At 55.3% G+C, this 16,492-nt stretch overlaps 1 long non-coding RNA gene across 1 annotated transcript; it reads right to left on the bottom strand.

The window, feature by feature from the left end:
* Window positions 1-7,278: 7,278 nt before the first annotated feature.
* On the bottom strand, window positions 7,279-14,002 carry LOC149119108 (uncharacterized). The gene is made up of 3 exons (XR_016228571.1): window positions 13,341-14,002; window positions 12,601-12,702; window positions 7,279-12,526 (listed from the first exon to the last, which is right to left on the bottom strand). It is a non-coding gene; the product is annotated as an uncharacterized LOC149119108 (long non-coding RNA).
* Between the last annotated feature and the right edge of the window lie 2,490 nt (window positions 14,003-16,492).

Raw genomic sequence — 16,492 nt, 5'->3', positions numbered from 1 at the left:
TTGGCTGCAACAGCCAGAGCTGCACCTGGCTCCTGGATCGTGGAGCTCTGGCTGTTGCAGTCAACTGGACAGTGAACCAACGGATGGAAGATGTCTCTTTCTCTGCTTCTCTCTGTAAATCTTTCAAATAAAGGCCTTTCATTCTCACTCACTGCTTCTGTCTCGGGCTCTCTGTAACTCTGCCTTTCAAATAAATAAATAAATATTTAAAATAAATACATATATAAATAGAAACTGTATTGACCAAGTCTTCTTACAAAAAATAAAAACAAATACACGATTAATAAATTGTAGTAAAAACACTATAGTGTTAAACAAAATGCAAACAGCAGAATGGTTAAAAACACACTGGCCTAGAATTGCCCAACAATGTTAATTCTGTGTTTCCTAACAATTAATGACTTGCTATGGAGGCTGCAACATAAATTTAAACTTAGTTTTTACCTGATACTCTCGGAGACCAATCAAAATAATGTCTGAGGTATTTATCCAAACCTATGAAACAGATTTTACAGCATATTATTTTCATTTGAAGATGATTTTAATGTTAAATGAATCTTTCCACAAAACACATACTACAAAGGGTTTTCCAACAGTTCAGAAAGAAATTAAAAAAGAAATTCTGGTACCCAAAATATGAAATCCACACATAGGAAGTCTCTTCAAAAGTGTTCAAGTGAAATGGATACTATCATTAAACAATGTATACATTTCAAAAGGAATCTATAGGACTTCACATTCAAATTTCTCATACCATTTGCAGTTCTATTTAACTAAAATGTAACACATAAACTGAATGAATTACCCATCTCTTTTGTCACTTTTAAAACTAAAAAATTGTTTTTTTCACATTAACATTTAGTTGAATGTAGTACTGTAGAAATCATTTATCATTTCTATATTAACTATCCAGTAAACATTTACAGCTACAATATATAATTCTTTATACAAATAGAATCTTTTGAGAAGTTTAATTTGTGTTCTCAAATAAATAACTGTTTCGTTTTAAGTCTTTGGCAATTTACAAAATTGAACTGCTTGGCAAACAGTTGTATACTTGAAGTAAAGTAATTCTTTGCAGCAAATTTTATAATAAAAGAAATCTATACACCTACCTTCTTTCTCAATTTTCCTCTAATATGGCATAATCGCTTTACACCATCAAAGCACATTGCTTCTAATCGTCCATTTCCCAGCATTTTGATTACTTGTGCATACTCTGAGGAGAATAAAAGAGTTGCAAAAAATGTTCTTTGTTCTCATAAAAATCTCAGTGATTTTTTTCAAGATTTATTTATTGAAAAGTCAGACTTACAGAGACAGAGAGAAACAGAGCCAGACAGAAATACAGAGAGATTGCCCTTTTGTTGCTTTATTTCCCCAAGGGCCACAAAAAACTCTAGGCTGAGTCATTTTCTACTGCTTCTCTCAACCAACAACATCGGGCCCAATTTCAGTAGAAACAAGCCTAGGAATAAGCAATCTGATACAGTGGGCTGGGTTGCCTATATCACATGCCAAAGTCATCACCGCTCCAGTTCTGATGCAGCTTCCTGTTAATGTACCTGATGACCACACAGGAGAGCTAAATGGTGTTCTTGGCTGCAGGCTTCCACCTACCCAAGCCCTGGCTGTTATAACCACTTGTTGAAAGAAGTGGTGGTGGAAGATGTCGTTCTCCATGTCACCCTCTCTCTTTCTCTCTGTGTTTCAAAGAAATCTTTAAGAACATGAGTGCAACAACAAATGGTAGCTCTTTCTCTTTTTCTCAAAAAAAAAGCCATTCTTTAAAAAAATCTGAGCCTGATTTAATTATTGCACATTTGTATATATGAATCTATTACCATACTATACCACAAAAATATGGGCAATTAAAACAATAATTTTAAAATAAAGAAAAAATAAAAATATGAATGATAGCACACAGCAATCTTCTAGAAATAATCAATAAACAAATAGAAGGGAAACAGATTACAAAATCCTCACAAGAGTAAAATTTCAGAACTCTATGACACAATATTGATGAATTTATAATTATATTTTCATTAATTTGAAAACCTAAATTGTGAAGTTTTCACATGTTAGCTGGTCACTTTTCCTGATTTCTGAGTTAACTGTCCAATGTGCATTTTTTTTAAAGATTTTATTTATGGGGCCAGCGCTGTGGTGCAGTGGTTTAACACCCTGGCCTACAATGCTAACATCCCATTTGAGCACCGGATTCTGTCCCGGTTGCCCCTCTTCCAGGCCAGCTCTCTGCTGTGGCCAGGAAGTGTAGTGGAGGATGGCCCAAGTGCTTGGGCCCTGCACCCCATGGGAGACCAGAAGCACCTGGCTCCTGGCTTCGGATCAACGCGGTGCGCTGGCCGCAGCAGCCATTGGAGGGTGAACCAACGGCAAAGGAAGACCTTTCTCTCTGTCTCTCTCTCACTGTCCACTCTGCCTTCAAAAAAAACCAAAAAACAAAAAACAAAAAAAAACTTAAAGATTATACATTAGCTCATAGCTTCTTGTGAATAAAAACTTCTGTGTAACCCTTTCAAATACATAAATCTTTAAAAAAAAGATTACATTTATCTGAGAGGCAGAGTTATAGACCATGAGAGAGACACAGAGAGAAAGGTCTTTTCCGTTGGTTCACCCTCCAGTGGCCAAAGCGGCCAGCGCACCGCGCTGATGCGATGGCAGGAGCCAGGTACTTCTCCTGGTCTCCCATGGGGTGCAGGGCCAAGCACCTGGGCCATCCTTCACTGCACTCCCGGGCCACAGCAGAGAGCTGGCCTGGAAGAGGGGCAACCGGGACAGAATCCGGCGCCCCCACCGGGACTAGAACCCGGCGTGCCGGCGCCGCTAGGCGGAGGATTAGCCTAGTGAGCCACAGCGCCGCCTTTTATTTTTTTGACAGGCAGCGTGGACAGTGAGAGAGAGAGACAGAGAAAGGTCTTCCTTTTGCCGTTGGTTCACCCTCCAATGGCCGCTGCGGTCGGTGCGCTGTGGCCAGCGCACCGCGCTGATCCGATGGCAGGAGCCAGGTACTTTTCCTGGTCTCCCATGGGGTGCAGGGCCCAACACTTGGGCCATCCTCCACTGCACTCCCTGGCCACAGCAGAGAGCTGGCCTGGAAGAGGGGCAACAGGGACAGAATCCGGCGCCCCCACCGGGACTAGAACCCGGTGTGCCGGCGCCGCTAGCTGGAGGATTAGCCTAGTGAGCCGCGGCGCTGGCCTTCTCTCTTTTCTTGAAAATAAAAGCTCTATGATCTAATTTTCCTGACCTAAGTTATCATTTTTCTTTTATCATCTGTGGGCCATATTCCCTGGTCTCACATTGTCCAGCCACGCTCGGCTTGCACAGAGCGGGGCGGGGAGACTACAACTCCCCGAAGCCTCAGCGGCGGCGCGACGCTCTACGTGTGGGCTGTACTGGCCTGAGTGACAGGTAGCCGACCCAATGGCTTCCCCGGTCTCAGACTCCGGACCGCTCAGACGCGGGGTGGGTGTGTGCTTCCTGTTTCGGAGGCGTCTGCTCGGGGCGGAAATTCTATATGTAAGAGCTGAGAAAGCTTTCTTTTCTTTCAAAAAAAAAAAAAAGCTGTGAGGCCTAATTTTCCTGACCTGAGCTATCATTTTTCTGTTATCATCTGTGGGCCATATTTCCTGGTTTCACATTGCCCAGCCACGCTAGGCTTGAACTGGGCGGAGCGGGGAGACCACAACTCCCAAACGGTTCAGCGAGAGCGTCGCTTTGCGTCTGGGCTGGACTCGCCTGAGTGACAGGTCCGCAAGCCAATGGCTTCACGCGTCTCAGACCCGGGGGCCAATCAGATGCTGGGTGGTTGCGGGCTTCCTGTTTCTGCGGCTCCCGACGGACGTTGTCTTGAAACAAACCACGTTCAACCCAACTCACTTCTCTCTTTTCTTGAAAATAAAAGCTCTATGATCTAATTTTCCGGACCTAAGTTATCATTTTTCTTTTATCATTTTTGGGCCATCTTTCCTGATTTCAAATGGTGCAGGCACACTTGCCTTGTCTGAACGCAGCCCTGAACTACAGCTGCCAGGAGCCCTAGCGGCGGCGGATGCGGCGCTCTACGACTGGGCTGGGCTCGTACGAGTGACAGGTAGCACAGCCTATGGCTTCTCCGGTCTCAGACTCGGGGACCAATCAGAGGCTGGGCGGGCGTGTGCTTCCTGTTTCAGCGGCTCGGGGCGGAAGTGGTGCTGAACCGCATTTCACACAGCTCTCTCCTCTCTTTTCTTTTAAAAAAAGCTCCTTGATCGAGCCGGCGCCGTGGCTCAATAGGCTAATCCTCCACCATGCGGCGCCGGCACCCCGGGTTCTAGTCCCGGTGGGGGCGCCGGATTCTGTCCCGGTTGCCCCTCTTCCAGGCCAGCTCTCTGCTGTGGCCAGGGAGTGCAGTGGAGGATGGCCCAGGTGCTTGGGCCCTGCAACCCATGGGAGACCAGGAAAAGTACCTGGCTCCTGCCATCGGATCAGCGTGGTGCGCCGGCCGCAGCAGCCATGGGAGGGTGAACCAACGGCAAAGGAAGACCTTTCTCTCTGTCTCTCTCTCACTGTCCACTCTGCCTTCAAACTAAGAAAAGAGAGAAGTGAGCTGGGTTCAAGACCATGTTGCCTGCCCCTGACTGGACCGGGATCCTGTCAGTCTGCCGCCAGCACCCCACCCCCTTGGCGCTCCTTCTGCCCCTGACTGGACGGGGAACCTGTCAGTCTCCCACCTAAACCCCACCCCCTTGGCGCTCCTTTTGCCCCTGACTGGACCGGAAACCTGTCAGTCTCCCGCCAGCACCCCACCCACCCCCTTAGCGCTCCTGCTGCCCCTAACTCGACCCGGAAGCTGCCCGAGGGCGCCTCCTCCCGCCCTCTGCACTGCCGCTAATGACTTTTTCCAGTGCGCGCTCAGAACGCCACCTCCTTCCTCGCCGGTGGCTGCCTGGCCTCCCTGGACGAGTGAGGCGCAGGTCTAGGTTCAGAACCTCGCCCTCTGCCCGGCCCTGAGTGGCTCTGCTGGATGAGGAGGAACAGTGCGGCCTGTCCCGCCCGTGCTGGGCGCGGGCAGGCAGCGTGGCAGAAGACAGGTTCTGGGCTCCTCCTGCGCGTTCCTCCTCCCAGACAAGGGCAGGCAGGGCCAAGCTACAGGGCGAGGTTCTGGCGGACGGACAGGCGGGTACGCGCCCGCTCAGGGGCTGCCAGGGACGTGCGGGACACAGACCCGAAGCTGCCCCGTCCAGTCCGAGCTGGACATGGGCGGGACGACTGCCGCGTGGTGCGCGCAGACGTCACTTCCCGCGTCCAGTCAGGAGCCGCGAGGGGCGTGGCTCGAGGCGGTTCCTTTCCACACCATTTCCGCCCCGAGCCGCAGAAACAGGGCGACACAACCACTCAGCATCTGATTGGCAACGGAGTCTGAGACCGCGTGAAGCCAATGGCTGCCCGACCTGTCACTCAGACGAGCCCAGCCGCAGAGCGCCCTGCCGCTGAGGCTTTGGGGAGTTGTAGTCTCCCCGGTCCACCCTGTCCAAGCAGAGGGTGGCTGGGCAATGTGAAACCAGGAAATATGGCCCACAGATGATAAAAGGAAAATGATAGCTCAGGTCAGGAAAATTAGGCCTCACAGCTTTTTTTTTTTTTTTGAAAGAAAAGAAAGCTTTCTCAGCTCTTACATATAGAATTTCCGCCCCGAGCAGACGCCTCCGAAACAGGAAGCACACACCCACCCCGCGTCTGAGCGGTTCGGAGTCTGAGACCGGGGAAGCCATTGGGTCGGCTACCTGTCACTCAGGCCAGTACAGCCCACACGTAGAGCGTCGCCGCCGCCGCTGAGGCTTCTGGGAGTTGTAGTCTCCCCGCCCCGCTCTGTGCAAGCCGAGCGTGGCTGGACAATGTGAAACCAGGGAATATGGCCCACAGATGATAAAAGAAAAATGATAACTTAGGTCAGGAAAATTAGATCATAGAGCTTTTATTTTCGAGAAAAGAGAGTAAACCCCACCCACTCGGCGCTCCTTCTACCCCTGACTGGAAGGGGAACCTGTCAGTCTCCCGCCAGCACCCCACCCCTTTAGCGTTCCCCTGCCTGCCCCAGACTGGACGGGGAACCTGTCAGTCTCCCGCCTAAACCCCACCCCCTTGGCGGTGCTGCCTTCCCCTGACTGGACCGGGATCCTGTCAGTCTCCCGCCAGCACCCCACCCCCTTGGCGCTCCTTCTGTCCCTGACTGGACCGGGAATCTGTCAGTCTCCCGCCAGCACCCCACCCCCTTAGCGCTCCTGCTGCCCCTAACGCGACCCGGAAGCTGCCGGAGAGCGCCTCCTCCCGCCCTCTGCACTGCCGCTAATGACTTTTTCCAGTGCGCGCTCAGAACGCCACCTCCTTCCTCGCCGGTGGCTGCCTGGCCTCCCTGGACGAGTGAGGCGCAGGTCTAGGTTCAGAACCTCGCCCTCTGCCCGGCCCTGACTGGCTCTGCTGGATGAGGAGGAACAGTCCGGCCTGTCCCGCCCGTGCTGGGCGCGGGCAGGCAGCGTGGCAGAAGACAGGTTCTGGGCTCCTCCTGCGCGTTCCTCCTCCCAGACAAGGGCAGGCAGGGCCAAGCTACAGGGCGAGGTTCTGGCGGACGGACAGGCGGGTACGCGCCCGCTCAGGGGCTGCCAGGGACGTGCGGGATCCAGACCCGAAGCTGCCCCGTCCGGTCCGAGCTGGACATGGGCGGGACGACTGCCGCGTGGTGCGCGCAGACGTCACTTCCCGCGTCCAGTCAGGAGCCGCGAGGGGCGTGGCTCGAGGCGGTTCCTTTCCACACCATTTCCGCCCCGAGCCGCAGAAACAGGGCGACACAACCACTCAGCATCTGATTGGCAACGGAGTCTGAGACCGCGTGAAGCCAATGGCTGCCCGACCTGTCACTCAGACGAGCCCAGCCGCAGAGCGCCCTGCCGCTGAGGCTTTGGGGAGTTGTAGTCTCCCCGCTCCACCCTGTTCAAGCATAGGGCGGCTGGGCAATGTGAAACCAGGAAATATGGCCCACAGGTGACAGACGAAAAATGATCATTTAGGTCAGGAAAATTAGGCCTCAGAGCTTTTTTTCAAAGAAGAGAAAGAAGACAGCTGGGTTAAACACGGTTCCTTTCCACACCATTTCCGCCCCGAGCAGACGCCTCCGAAACAGGAAGCACACACCCACCCCAGGTCTGAGCGGTCCGGAGTCTGAGACCGGGGAAGCCATTGGGTCGGCTACCTGTCACTCAGGCCAGTACAGCCCACACGTAGAGCGTCGCCGCCGCCGCTGAGGCTTCGGGAAGGTGTAGTATCCCCGCCCGGCTCTGTGTAAGCCGGAGGGAATCCATAGACTCGGATGGAGCCTTAGGAACCCAGATAGAGCCTTAGGAACTCGGATGGAGTCTTAGGGACCCGGATGGAGTTCAGAGACTCGGATGGAGCCTTAGGTACCCGGAATGAGCCAAGAGACCCGGATGCAGCACAGAGACTCGGATGAAGCCCAGAGAACCCGATGGAATCCAGAGACCTGGAGGTGGCCCTGTGGACCCGGATGTGGCAATGGGGACTCGGATGTGGCCCGGAGACCCTGGTGGAGCCCAGAGACTCGGATGGAGCCCAGAGACCGGAATGGAGCCTTAGGGACCCGGATGGAGCCCAGAGACTCGGATGGAGCCCAGAGACTCGGATGGAGCCCTTAGACTAGGATGGAGCCCAGAGAAGAGGATGGAGCCTTAGGGACCCGGATGTAGCTCAGAGACCTGGAGAGAGCCCAGAGACTCGAATGGAGCTCAGAGAGCCCGATGTGGCCCAGAGACCCGGATGGAGCTCAGAGAGCCTGATGTGGCCCAGAGACCCGGATAGAGCCCAGAGACTCGGATGGGGCCCAGAGACCTGGATGGAGCCCAGAGACTCTAATGGAGCCCAGAGACCCAGATGGAGCGCAGTGATCCGGATGTTGCCCTGGAGACCCGGGTGGAGCACAGAGACCGGAATGGATCCTTAGCGACCCGGATTGAGCCCAGAGACCCGGATGGAGCCTTAGGGACGCGTATGGAGCCTTAGGAACCTGGATGGAGCCTTAGGGACCTGGATGGAGCCCAGAAACCCGGATGGAGTCTTAGGGTCCCGGATGGATCCCACAGACCCTAATGGAGCCCAGAGACTCGGATGGAGCTTTAGGGACCCGAATGGAACCTTAGGGACCCGGATGGAGCCTTAGGAACCCGGATGGATCCTAGGGACCTTGCTGGTGCCCAGAGACTCGGTTGGAGCCCAGACTCGGATGGAGCCTTATGGACACGGATGTAGCTCAGAGACCTGGAGAGAGCCCAGAGACTCGGAGAGAGCCCAGACACCCAGATGTTGCCCAGAGACCCGGATGGAGCCCAGTGACCCGGATGGAGCCCAGAGAACCCGATGTAGCCCGGAGACCTCTTGGTGGCCCTGGGGACCCAGATGTGGCCCTTGGGACCCGGGTGGAGCCCTGGGACCCAGATGTAGCCTTGGAGGGAGCCCTGGAGACCCGGATGTGGCCCTGGAGACCTGGATGTGGCCCTGGACCCGGATGGAGCCCTGGAGACCCCAATGTGGGCCTGGAGACCCAGATGTGACCCTAGAGATCCTGATGTAGCCCTAGAGACCTGAATGTAGCCCTGGACACCTGAATGTGTCCCTGAGGATCCGGATGTGGTGTGGAGACACGAATGTTGCCCTGGAGACAGGGGTGGAGCCCTAGAGACCCGGATAGAGCCCTTGAAACCCGAATGTGGCCCTGGAGGGAGCCCTGGAGACCCGGATGTGGCCCTGGAGACCCCTATGTGGCCCTGAGGAACCGAATGTGGCCCTGGAGACCAGGGTGGAGCCCTGGAACCCAGATGTGGCCCTGGAGGGAGCCCTGGAGATAATGGATGTGGCCCTGGAGACTCGGATATGGCCCTAGAGACCCGGATGTAGCCTTAGGGACCCGGATGGAATCTTAGGGACTCGGATGGAACCCAGAGACCCGGATGGAGCCTTAGGGACCCCGATGGAGCATTAGGGACCCGGATGGAGCCCAGAGACCCGGATGGAGCCCAGAGACCCGGATGGAGCCTTAGGGACCTTGATGGAGTCTTAGGGACCTGGATGGAGCCCAGAGACTTGGATGGAGCCTTAGGAACCCGGATGGAGCCCAGAGACCTGATAGAGCCCAGATATCCGGATGGAGCCTTAGGGACCCAGATGGAGCTGAGAGGCCTGATGGAGCCTTAGGAATCCGGATGGAGCCCAGAGACTTGGATGGAGCCCAGAGATTGAGATAGAGCATTAGGGGCTCGGATGGAGCCCAGAGACCCGGATGGAGTCTTAGGAACCTGGATGGAGCTCAGAGATACGGATGGAGCCCAGAGACTCTGATGGAACCCAGAGACTTGGATAAAGCCTTAGAGACCTGGATGGAGCCCTGGAGACCCGGATATGGCCCTAGGGACCTGGATGTGGCCCTGGGACCCGGGTGTGGACGTGGGGACCCGAATGTGGCCCTGGGAGAACTGGATGTGGCCCTGGGGACCTGATGTGGACCTGGATGGAGCCCTGGGAGACCCCGATGTGGCCTTGGCAACCAGGATGTGGACCTGGGGGACCCGGATGGAGCCCTGGGAGACCCAGATGTGGCCCTAGAGACCCGGGTGTGGCCCTGGAGACCCCCATGTGACTCTAAGGACCCGGATGTGGCCCTGGGAGCCCGTATGTGGCCCTGGAGATCCGGATGTGACCCCGGAGACCTGGATGGCGCCATAGAGAGCCGGATGTAGTGATGGAGACCTGGATGTGGCCCTGGAGAGAGCCCTAGAGACCCAGATGTGGCCCTGATCATGCTGATGTGGCCCTGGAGACCCAGATGTTCCTGGAGACCTGGATGGAGCCCTGGAGACCTGGATGTGGCCCTAGACCCGGATGTGGCCCTGGAGAACCGGTAATGGCCCGAGACACCTGGATGTGGCCCTGGGGACCCCGATATGTCCCTTGGGGAACCGGATGTGGCCCTGGGTCCCGTATGTGGAGCCCTGGGAGACCCGATGTGGCCCTGCAGACCCGGATGGAGCTCAGAGACCCGGATGGAGCCCAGAGACTCGGATTGAGCCAAGAGACCGGATAGAGCCTTAAGGACTCGGATGGAGCCCAGAGACCCGGATGGAGCCTTAGGGACCCCGATGGAGTCTTAGGGACCCGGATGGAGCCCAGAGATCCGGATGGAGCCATAGGAACCCAGATGGAGCCCAGAGACCCAGGTGGAGCCCAGAGACCCAGATGGAGCCCAGAGATCCGGATGGAGCCTTAGGGACCCGGATGGAGCCCAGAGACCAGGATGGAGCCCAGAGACCAGGATGGAGCCCTAGGGACCCAGATGGAGCTCAGAGATATGGATGGAGCCCAGAGACCCGGATGGAGCCCAGAGACTCGCATTGAGCCCAAAGACCCGGATGGAGCCTTATGGACCCGGATGGAGCCTTAGGGACCCAGATGGAGCCCAGAGTCTCGGAAGAGCCTTAGGGAACTGGATGGAGCCTTAGGGACCCGGATGGAGCCTTAGGAACCCGGATGGAGCCCAGAGACTTGGATGGAGCCCAGAGACCTGGATGGAGCCCAGAGACCCGGATGGATCCTTAGGGACTTGGATGGAGTCTTAGGGAATTGGATGGAGCCCAGAGACTCGGATGGAGCCAGGAGTCCCGGATGGATCCTTAGGGACCCAGATGGAGCCCAGAGATATGGATGGAGCCCAGAGACCTGGATGGAGCCCAGAGACCTGTATGGAGCCCAGAGACTCGGATGGAGCCAGGAGTCCCGGATCGATCCTTAGGGACCTGGATGGAGCCCAAAGACCCGGATGGAGCCCAGAGACTCTAATGGAGCCCAGAGACTCAGATGGAGCCTTAAGGACCTGGATGGAGCCCAGAGACCCGCATGGAGCCTTAGGGATGCGGATGGAGCCTTAGGGACCCAGATGGAGCCCAGAGACTCGGGCAGAGCCCCGAGACCAGGATGGAGCCCAGAGACTCAGATGGAGCCAGGAGTCCCGGTTGGATCCTTAGGGACCTGGATGGAGCCCAAAGACCCGCATGGAGCCTTAGGGATGCGGATGGAGCCTTAGGGACCCGAATGGAGCCCAGAGACTTGGGCAGAGCCCCAAGACCAGGATGGAGCCCAGAGACCAGGATGGAGCCTTAGGGACCCGGATGTAGCTCAGAGACCTGGAGAGAGCCCAGAGACCCTGGGTGGAGCCCTGGGACCCAGATATGGCCCTGGAGGGAGCCCTGGAGATCCGGATGTGGCCCTGGAGACCCTGGTGTGGCCCTGGAGACCCTGGTGTGGCCCTGGAGACCCGGATGGAGCCCTGGGGAACCGGATGTGGCCCTGGAGACCCGGATATGGCCCTGGGGACCTGGATGTGGCCCTGAAGATCGGGGTGGAGCCCAGAGACTCGGATGGAGCCCAGAGACTGGATGCAGCCTTAGGGACACGGTTGGAGCCCCGAAACCCGGATGGAGCCCAGAGACCCGGATGTGGTCCAGAGACCTGGATGGAGCCCAGAGACCTGGATGGAGCCTTAAGGACTCGGAAGAAACCTTAAGGACCCGGATGTAGCCTTAGTGACCCTGAAGGAGCACAGAGACCCGGATGGAGCCTTAGGGACCAGGATGTTTCCTTAGGGACCCAGATGGAGCCCAGAGATACAGATGGAGACCAGAGACCCCGATGGAGCCCAGAGACCTGTATGGAGCCCAGAGACTCGGATGGAGCCAGGAGTCCCGGATGGAGCCCAGAGACCCGGATGGAGCCCTTAGGGACCCAGATGGAGCCCAGAGACCCGGATGGAGCACTTAGACCCGGATGTGGCCCTGGGGACCAGGATGTACCCCTGGGGACCTGGATGTGTCACTGCGGACATGAGTGGAGCCCTGGGGAGCCGGATATTGCCCTGGAGACCCGGATGTGGCCATGGGGACCCGGATGTGGCCCTGGGATCCTGGTGGAGTGTGACTGGCTGCCAGTGGAGTCGGGGAGAACCCCCCCAGTGTCACTCAGGGCTGATTGACAGCCACCAGATGACAGAGCCCACCCCCTTGTCAGTGAACGGTGACTGACAGTGCAGGGAGACCCGGAGGTAGCCCCTGGGTTCCTCCACCAGCTCACTCTGTCTTTTGACGGAACAATAAAAATCGTTTAAAATAAACGACTGGGACTGTGCCTGGGATGAGTTTATTCCATGAACAGGAAGCAGAGAAAGCTGGGGACGGCCGATTCTAGAATGTTCCGAAGCTTTCTAGAAATTCTGGAACAATCCAGACCATCTTGGATCAATCCAGAATGCTCTAGAATGTTCCGGAGCATACTAGCGCGTTCGCAGGTGGGAGGAGATGGTGAGGCGATCAGGGGAGGAATCATTGTGCAGGAGGGGCGGTTCTGGAATGGTCTAGAATGTTCTGGCACCTTCTCCAAGGGAGGCGTCCTCAGGGTGGACAGGTGTCTGTTGGAGAGAGAGGAAAGCCGAGTCAGCGCCGAGTCAGCGCCAAGTCAGCCCGGAAGCTGCCGCAGCCTCACCTGTGTCGCCCACACGCCGGATGTACTTCTGCGGGATCCCATTCTGCTCCGTGAGCCTCGCGTAGTCCTCCAGCCGGTCGTCATTTATGACTTTCAATTTGACTGTGGCAAGAGTGGGTGCCGACTGAGTACACTTGCTTTAGTGTGAGCCTACTGCATACACTCACTTTAGTGGCTGTATACACTCACCCCATCTAGCGAGCGCCAACTGTATATGCTAGTGTTAGTGGGCACCGACTGTATATGCCCACCATGTCTAGTGGGCACTGACTGTATACACTCGCTTTATCCAGTGGGCACCGACTGTATCCCCCCTTTCCCTGTATACAGTTGGGCTCAGACTCTCGGGTCGTGGTGCGTATCCTTAGCGGGCACCGGCAGTGTACATGTGTGTGTGAGGGGGGCTCACCCACAAGGAAGCTGAGGCGGCTGGTGGTGCCGCTGGACCCCATGTTATTGATGAAGACGAAGAGCCTAGCGGGATCCAATACGTGGAACTGGAAGGAGGTCTGGCCCTCGACTGTAGGGAGAGAGGTGGGTGTTCTGGATGTGCCGGGGCATGCTGGGACATTCTAGCGCATTCTGGAACATTCTAGAACATTGAGGAACTGGAGCATCCTGGGACATTTGCAGCATCCTGGAACATTTCTGGGAACATTCTCGAACATTCTGGAACACACCGGACATTCCCTGGGGTCGTCTGGAATTGTCTGGAACTTTCCGAAATGCTCTGTACTCACAGTCAGTGGTGTAGATGCCGTCTGCGTTCTTCTGGGCCACAACCGTGTGCGGGGTGCATACCTCGTTCTTCCTGAAGGAGAGACCGGGAACATGGCCACTCGCTGTGGGCTCAACTGCTCCTGTCTGCTCTCCCTCTGGGCTCGCCTGGTCCACCATGGCTTGCTCTTTGACTCTGGGATCGGCTGGTCCTGTCTGCTCTCTCTCAGCTCCATTACTCCCCTCTAGCCCACCTGTTCTCTGACTCTGGGCTCAACTGCTCCTGTCTACTCTTTCTCTGGGCTCGGCTGGTCCACCATGGCCTGCTCTTTGACTCTGGGATCGGCTGGTCCTGTCTGCTCACTCTCAGCTCCATTACTCCCCTCTAGCCCACATGCTCTCTGACTCTGGGCTCAACTACTCCTGTCTGCTCACTCTCCCTGGGCTCGGCTGGTCCCCCCTAGCTTGCTCTTTGTCTCTGGGCTCAACTACTCCTGTCTGCTCACTCTCAGCTCCATTACTCCCCTCTAGCCCACATGCTCTCTGACTCTGGGCTCAACTACTCCTGTCTGCTATCTCTCTCTCTGGGCTCGGCTGGTCGCCCTGGCCTGCTCTGTCTCTCTCTCTGGGATCGCTTGGGCTTGGCGGCGCCTGTCTTCCCCGCTCTCTGGGCTCGATTGCTCCCCCCTGGCTCTCTGTCTGTGGCCTCGGCTTGTCTCCCCTGGCCCCGCCCCTCACTTGACATAGAAGAAGACGTTCAGGACGTTGCAGTCCTCGTTGCACTCCATCTCGCGGAACAGCATCCGGAGTGGCCCATCCTCCAGGATCATTTCCAGGATGTCGGAGGCCATGGCGGAGGTGCGCCAGGGCCCGGAGAGCTGGGGAGGTGAAGAAATGACGCGCATTAATGATACGGCTGAAGAAACAACGCAAAGTAGTGATGCGAATTAGTGATGCGAAGTAATGATGTGAAGAAATGATATGAATTCATGACGAGAATTAATACTGGGAACTAATGATGCAAATTAATGATACCTGGGCGGGGTCGACGTCCGCACAGGCCACGCCCACCGTGAGGGCGAGGAGGAGAGCCTTCGTCACCGTCATCTTCATCACCATCGTCTTCGTCGTCGTCTGAGCCGGCGGGGACCCGGCGTCTATTTATTGCCAGGGCTGGGGGAGGAGTTGGCGGGCCGAAGGTTGTGCAAACATCCTGGTGGACACCAGGGACGTTCCGGAACGGTCAGTGCTCCCAGGGAATTCTGGGAGAGTCTGTCGTGCGTTCTTGGGCCTTGGAATTTTCCAGAACCCCTGGTGGGTGTTTCCAGGATTCCAGAATGTTCTAGAATGCCCAGGGAATGTCCTTGGAATCGCGAGGAATTCTGTGGAATGTTCCAGAATGTTCTAGAGAGCCCGGCGCACGTCCTCGGGGCCTTAGAATATTCTAGAGCGCCTGGTCTTGGAGTGTTCCGGAATACTGGTGGATGACGTAGAATTTTCTAGAATGTTCGTAGGATGCCCTGGACCGCTTGGTGAGTGTCTTTGGGGTCTTGGAATGTTGTAGAATGTTCCAGTATGTTCCAGAGAACCCAGCGAGCGTCCTGGGGGGTCTGAGACCCTCTGCCGACGTGCTGGAAGTTTCCGCAGCCCCGGTGGGCGCCGGATGTCACGTCAATGTCCGCAGGGCCAGGCCAGCACCAGGACACCCGTCACACCCAGCCGGGAAACTTCTACTCAGACCCGTATCCCAGAATCCCCCCAGACTCACTTGGTGATGTTCTGGTACATTCTAGAACACCTCGGAAAAATTCTAGGGATCCCGGAACATTCTAGAACGTCCTAGAATGTTCCAGAACCTGGAGATATATATATATGTATTTTTTTTTAGCTTTTTTCGTGCCCAGGCACCCAGATGTGACCTTGAGAGCTCCAGGGAGGTCACTCTAGTTTCTGTCTCTCGATGGGAAAAACCGACTTGACCGGTTCTGCGTTCTGTAATCCTTTAATCTGGTTTTCTGCTCCACTCACTCCACGGCTCAGGCTGGCTCTTCTCTCAGGGAGAGGAGGGTCATCAACATGGCGTGTAGAGCACGCTGGACAAGGCAGATTCATAACTACAAAGTTTGCTCATCTTCTAATACCAAGACCCCCAATATCTCAGTTTTTTTTTTTAATTTTTTTTTTGACAGGCAGTCAGATCCATCGGAAATGCCTTGAAAACATGGTCGTGTATAGACACGACTTCTTGAAAGGGTTTGCAGCTTCGTCGTCAGTACTGTCTCCTCAGTGACTTTAGAGCAGGAGAGAACAGGACACAGCGGACACTCTGAACAGCAACTTCAGTGAGTGAGTGATGAAGTGCCCAGACGAGGGAGGCGCAGTGGGTGACACGTCGATTCAGAAACGAGAGCAACTAGCCTGGGATTACCATGAGTGTGTTGGCAGAAGAATTAAAACTTGAAATAAGACTCCCGAAACGTACGCGCGGTCTTCACCACCTTGAACGAGTCTTGGTTTTTGCTGATAGGCTCTTTTTTTTTTTTGACAGGCAGGACTGGACAGTGAGAGAGAGACAGAGAGAAAGGTCTTCCTTTGCCGTTGGTTCACCCTCCAATGGCCGCCGCGGCCGGCGCACCGCGCTGATGCAATGGCAGGGGCCAGGTACTTCTCCTGGTCTCCCATGTGGTGCAGGGCCCAGGCACTTGGGCCATCCTCCACTGCACTCCCGGGCCACAGCAGAGAGCTGGCCTGGAAGAGGGGCAACCGGGACAGAATCCGGTGCCCTGACCGGGACTAAAACCCGGTGTGCTGGCGTCGCAGGTGGAGGATTAGCCTGGTGAGCCGCGGCGCCGGCTTGTATGATTATTTTCATAAACTGTGCTTTGAACAGGGACACAAGTGATTGAGCACAAGCCATGCAGTGTCCTCTGAGCCACTCAGTGATAGCTGAGGGTCTCCGTCCTTTATAGACTTCAAGTTGTGAGCCAGGGGTTAGTGTCTGAAGGCACGCTACATGAAGAGGTAGGGAGAGATCACCTGTTGTGGGCCACTTTGTAAACCATCTTGAATGTCACACACTTGCCATCTGACCAGATGTGTGCACTGTCTGTTCTTCCCTAGTTTCTGCACCCAGCTGGACTTTCACATTCAGATATGGCGGAGAAACCACTCCCTT

Source organism: Oryctolagus cuniculus, chromosome Y (genome assembly GCF_051225735.1).
Source record: "Oryctolagus cuniculus isolate XC-2025 breed Fujian yellow rabbit chromosome Y, ASM5122573v1, whole genome shotgun sequence".
Classification (NCBI taxonomy): Eukaryota; Metazoa; Chordata; class Mammalia; order Lagomorpha; family Leporidae; genus Oryctolagus; species Oryctolagus cuniculus.
The sequence above is the reverse complement of the archived record's forward strand: the minus strand, read 5'-3'. Positions and strand labels throughout refer to the sequence as shown.